This window comes from Lepus europaeus, unplaced genomic scaffold (assembly GCF_033115175.1).
Source record: "Lepus europaeus isolate LE1 unplaced genomic scaffold, mLepTim1.pri SCAFFOLD_29, whole genome shotgun sequence".
NCBI classification, from domain to species: Eukaryota; Metazoa; Chordata; class Mammalia; order Lagomorpha; family Leporidae; genus Lepus; species Lepus europaeus.
Genome location: NW_026909167.1, coordinates 2,756,166 through 2,762,154, shown reverse-complemented (window position 1 = coordinate 2,762,154; position 5,989 = coordinate 2,756,166). Strand labels below are relative to the sequence as shown.

The window sequence follows — 5,989 nt, the reverse complement described above, 5'->3', positions numbered from 1 at the left end:
TTGGTGCAATGCATGCCTCATTTAAAAAATTAATTGTCATGGGTGCTACAAATCAGCCCAGCTTAACTGGCCCCCCTTCCAATGAAAAGTGCTAAAATTCAGTCAAATTAAATTCTGTAGGCACTATCATTAGTGCTCTCAGTGAATTCTTCACTTGTGGAGCTCATACGCCTTCTAAATTCTTTGCATCATCTATGATATCCATTACTTCTCAAGGGTGTGATGCAAGAAATAACCTCTCTTGGAACCTTGCCATGTGCCAGTAAAATTAAATTAGATGGCTATTAACTATGCTATACTGGAAAAACAGTCACCTACACACCTTGAGCCTGTGATTCTACAAACCTTGATGTCTAGTAGGACTTTGGCCATGGATATATAATGGTAAAATGTGAGAATGGCTACTAAGGCCTCCTTAATAAATGATGGACCCAAAACTTGGCATACTCCTTTTGGCAGAGGGGATGGCTTCCAATGTCTACTGTCTATGTCCAGATGCCAGGGTACTGCAGGAGGTCACTATTCTAACAATAAAAAAGAAAAACCATTTAAGTTCAGCTGGACACCATTCTGCTGACTGTTGATCTCATTACTATTAATCTGGATGCCTTCATTGATGACAATCCCGAGACCCAAAGTAGTCACAGCCATTATCTGCTAACAAAAGCTTAAACCAAGAGTTATGGATTTATACCTGTTATAACACAATTCCTCAGAACCCATCTAGTCCAAACCTTGAGAGTTGAAAGCTGTTATACTTGGCCCACCCATAAATAGGACATTAATTGTGCCAGATGGGCTCTATATCCTTGTACTGCAAGGAGGATGTCACAGATATTGATGCTCCAAACTTATCCAGCTCCCTACTTATGTGTCTGGGAAAGCAGCAAAGGATTGCCCAAATGCTTGGGCCCCTGAACCCATGTGATATCTGGAAGAAGCTCCAATCTCATGAGATCAGCCTGGTCTAGCCCCAGTCATTGCAGCCATTTTGGAGGAGAACAAACCAGAAGGAAGATCAGTCTCTCCCTTTCTCACTCTAACACTGCCTTTCAAATATATAAATAAATCTTTTAAATGTAATCATTTCAATAGATTCTTCAGTGCTCAATCATGATGACCTTTACTATCTTAAGGACATTTTCATTTCTTTTTTAAAGATTTGTTTATTTGAAAGGCAGAGAGGGGGCTGGTGTGCTGCAGTATGCAAAGCTGCCATCTGTTATACTGGCATCCCATATAGGCACCAGTTCAAATCACACTTGTTCCACTTCTGATTTAGCTTCATGCTAATGACCTGATAGAGTGGAAGATGGCCCAAGTACTTGGGCTCCTGCCACCCCTATGGGTGACTCAAAAGAAGCTCCTGGTTTCAACCTGGCCCTACACTGGCCATTGGAGACACCAGAGGCATGAAACAGATGATGGAAGATTTCTCTATGTCTTTCTCTTTCTCTCTCTCTCTCTCTCTCTAACTGTGACTTTCAAATAAAGAAGTAAATAACTTTTAAAATGATTTTAGAAAGGGCAAAGAAACACAGAAAGTGGGTGAAGAGAGAGAGGAAGAGAGGTCTTCCATATGTTGGTTCACTCTCTAAATGTCTGCAACAGCTGTGGCTGGACCAGGCTCTCACATCCCCTAATAAGTAGTAGATCTTGCACTTAGGTGAAAGGAACTAAAGAATTTAAGCCACTACCCCATGCTTCCCAGAGATATTAAGCAGGAAACTAGTTTGGAAGTGAAACACTGAAAACTTAGATTAGCACTGCAATATAGAATGTGGGCATCACATTCAATGACAAACAAATTCGAAAACCTGGAAGAAATCAAGACACATGCTAGGTACAAAAATTGAGCCATGAAGACATATAGAAAACCTAAACAAACAAAAAACCAAGACAGATATTGAATCAGTAACAAAAACCCTCCAAAGAAAAGCCCAAGACCAGAAAGCTTCACTGCTGAAGTCTACCAGACTTTTAAAAATAGAACTAATTCCAATTCTTCTTAAGCTATTCAAAGCAATTGAAAGAGAAGAGTATTCCCAAACTCCTTCTATTTGGCCAGCGTCACCTTATTTTCTAAACCAGAAAATGATACAATAGAGAAAGAGAATTAAAGAACATTAAATCTGATAACCACAGATCCCAAAATTCTCAACAAAATACTAGCTAATAAAATCCAACAACAGATCATAAAGATAATTTACCTGGACCAAGTGGAATGTACCCAGGGTATGCAGGGATAGTTCAATATATGCAAATCAATAAATGTGATATGTGACACTAGCAAACTAAAGAATAAAAACCACATGATGATCAATAAATGAAGAGAAAGTATTTGATAAAAAGCAACCTTTCATTATAAAAACCTTAAGCAAGTTGGGAATAGAAGGAACATTCCTTATCACAATCAAGGCAATATATGACAAATCTTCAACCAATATCATATTGAATGGGAAATCGTGGAAGCATTTCCACTAAGATCTGAAACCAAAGTTGCTCTCCATCACTACTGCTGTTCAATACACTACTGACAGTTTTAGCCATGGCAATAACGCAAGAAAAAGAAATCAAAGGAAAACAAATTAGAAAGGAGAAAGCCTAATAACCTGTTTGCAGATGATATGATCCTAAATATCGGGAAACCAAAAGACTCCACCAAGAGATTATTGAAACTCACAAGAAAGTTTGGTAAAGTTGTAAAATATGAAATCAACACACAAAAATCAATAACCATTATATACACAAAAATGCCATGGCTGAAAAATAACTTATCAGATCAGTGCCATTCTCAATAACCATAAAATTTTTTATTACCTTGGAATAAATTTAGTCAAGGGTGTGAAAGATCTCTATAAGAAAAATTATAAAACATTAAAGAAAAAAAAGAAAACACAAAAAAAGGAAAAATCTTTGATGTTCATAAATTAGAAGAACTAATATCATCAAAATTCCCATTCTACCAATAGAAATTATTTTTAATTTTACTTTTACAATCATTTATTTATTTGATAGGAAATTATAGAGAGATGGAGAGACAAAAACTGATGCCTTCTACCTGTTGGTTAATTCTCCAAATAGCTGTAATGGCTGGTGCTGGGCCGATCTGAACCCATGAGCTAGGAGCTTCCTCCTCATCTCCTATGTGGATACAGGAGCCCAAGCACTTGGGCCATCTTCCACTGCCTTCCTAGGCCATAAGCAGAGAGTTGGATCAGAGGACCAGCTGGGACCCAAACTGGCATCCATGAGATGCCAATGCCACAGAGGTTCAAACTACTATTCCACAGTGCCAGCCCCTCAAAAGTAATTCACAGATTCAATGTGATCTCAATCAAAATACCAAGAACATTTGGAAAGAAGACATTTCTCTCTGTCTCTCACTGTCTATAACTCTACCTGTCAAAATAAAAAAATAAAATAAAAAAAATTTTAAAAATAAAAGAACATACAGCATCACCTGATGGTTCAGGAGCATGACAAGTAGGACCCTGTGGTGGCCTATTACTGAACAGTTGCTCAAGAAATGATCTGAGGGGTGTTTGTTGGTAGTCATTGTTTGATCATTACATATTTCACCAAGGGGGTCATTTATATGCCATGCAAATTAGAATGAAGATTGATAATAAAACTCCTGGGTGTCATAAATTTTTATCAAAATTAACAGGTCAGTTAGGAGCTCTTAATAAATAGGTGGGGGGTTGACACTGTGGTACAGCAGGTTAAAACCCTGGCCTACAGTGATGGCATCGATATGTGCTCCAGTTCAAGTCCCAGCTGCTCCACTTCTGACTCAGCTCTCTGCTCTGGCCTGGGAAAGAAGTAGAAAGATGGCCCAAGTCCTTGGGCCCCTGCACACATGTGGGAGACCTGGAAGAATTTCCTGGCTCCTGGCTTCAGATCAGCACAGCTCTGGCCATTGCGGCCATTTGGGGAGTGGATGGCAGAGGCTGACTCTCTTTCTGTCTCTCTACCTTTCTGTAATTCTGCCATTATAATAAATAAATAAATCTTAACAACAACTATTAGACCGGACTTGGATAGGACTCAATTATCCCAATGAGAGACTTCAATGATGCAAAAGCAAAGAGGTTTATTGTTCTAGCTCAATCTAGGGTCCACTCCTCCAATCATCACAATGGTCATCTGATGAGGACCCATCCCATTTCCTTTGTGGGGTTTATATAGGGTTTTCAGAGACATTCTATACATTATAGCACCATCAGCAAATTATCTCATGCTGTGAGAATTTAAAGAACATTTCTTAAAATTGATTAGTAAATCCAGTAGTGGGAATAGACCTAGTAAAGGTGGTTACATGGCTTTGGGGTTGATGCTTTTTAAAATGATTGGCTAAAGTGTAGCGTCCAAGCCATGAGGGTGTATGTTCCAAACTGCAGGGTTTGGGGATGTTATCAATCACCTTAATGGCCTAAAAATACACCTGGAAAAGACAGCTGGATAGCAGGTATTTCCCTGCTATCTGCTGATTGGCTGTTGCTAGGGGAGTTTATCACAAGGGGAGTTTATTTTTCTTCTTTCGGGAGATTTTGCCAAAGGGTTCAGGGTCTGGTCAGGCCTGAGTTACAAGATGGAGGCCTAGTCTAAAATAGCTACGCCTTGACCCAGGCTCAGATTCTTCACAAAAACAACAAAAAGAAACAGTGGGGGTGATAATAAGCTATTACCCAAGGAGTAGTTGGTTCTGCCCATTTGGGGAATTATTCTTGGAAAATGTTTATATATGCAAACAATGAACATTGTGCTGGGTGATTTCACAAAAAACATGATCATGTTCTTCTATACTGCAAGTCTTTTAACAGATGTCATAACCGTGCTTAACATAACACTGATGAAAATGTGAAACACATGAAGTATGCAAGGTGGAAGGTAACATATATCCATAATTGCTTAAACAATGAGGAGACTCCTCAAGTAGGCCCTATTGCAATTGAGGAAGATACTGATGGTGAAGAAAATGAAGATGCTGTAGTAGCATCTCTGCCCATTCAACACACCTCAGCCATCATCATCTTCAGCATTTGACCCAGGCAGCATGCCATCAGACAGCTATAGTTGAATACAGGGTCCTCTGGGTGCACATGCCCTAGCCTACACACCAGCAAAAGTGCCTCATAGCATGGGTGTAACAAGGAATACTATCCAACCTGCTCTATAGACTATTCCAGCCATTGATCCTGCACTTTTCAGTATGGTTTCCCAAGGCTATATCCACCTAAAACCTGAGGAGTTTGTTAGAGCTCAGAAATACTGCAAATATGCTAGCAGTGCCTTACAATATGAAGATGCAAACACTGCCATTCAGAATATACAGAAAGACCTCAAGTTACTGATGACTGACAGACAATGAAGCCTTTGTACAACAGATCCATGTCTCTTTGGCATAAAGAATTAACTCCATTACTGTCTTCAGCCTATCAAGAGTACAATTTCAAGAAAGACTTCAGTTGAGTTGAATATGACAATAAAATCTGTGTGTATCAGATTCCTTTTGAAGCATTCATCAGTAGCCTCAACCAGTTTTTATTGTCCATTTAATGGCTTTGGTAATTTATGGGTACAGAGGGCAGATGTTGGCAAGATCCTAAAAACACCCTTTGAACCCTGCTCCAGCAAATGAAAACACAGAAAATATATACTGGAAATAAGCTTTATTAATTTACATACATGAAGAGAATTTTTTAAAAGGCATACTATTTGGACAAACAAATCATATTATTTTGCTGTAAAATTCTAAATCTAATGAAAGATTCCAGAATTGTCTAGATTAGAGATTATCTTTTTGTTTTCCTTAACTTATAAAACAAATACAAATGTCCTAAAGTGCTAGATAAACCTGAAAAAAATTATGTTCAAAACATAGTTTTTATTCATTAGAGTTTAACATTGACAGAAAGGAAAGTCATTCAGTAAAGAGGTAGAAATGCTTTCAGACTTAATATTAATAATGTTGGTTTCCCAAATG

The 5,989-nt window shown here is 38.4% G+C and overlaps 1 pseudogene; it reads left to right on the top strand.

Moving 5' to 3' along the window:
* Positions 1–3,479: 3,479 nt before the first annotated feature.
* On the top strand, positions 3,480–5,374 carry LOC133754752 (vacuolar protein sorting-associated protein VTA1 homolog; annotated as a pseudogene).
* The last annotated feature ends 615 nt before the right edge of the window (positions 5,375–5,989 follow it).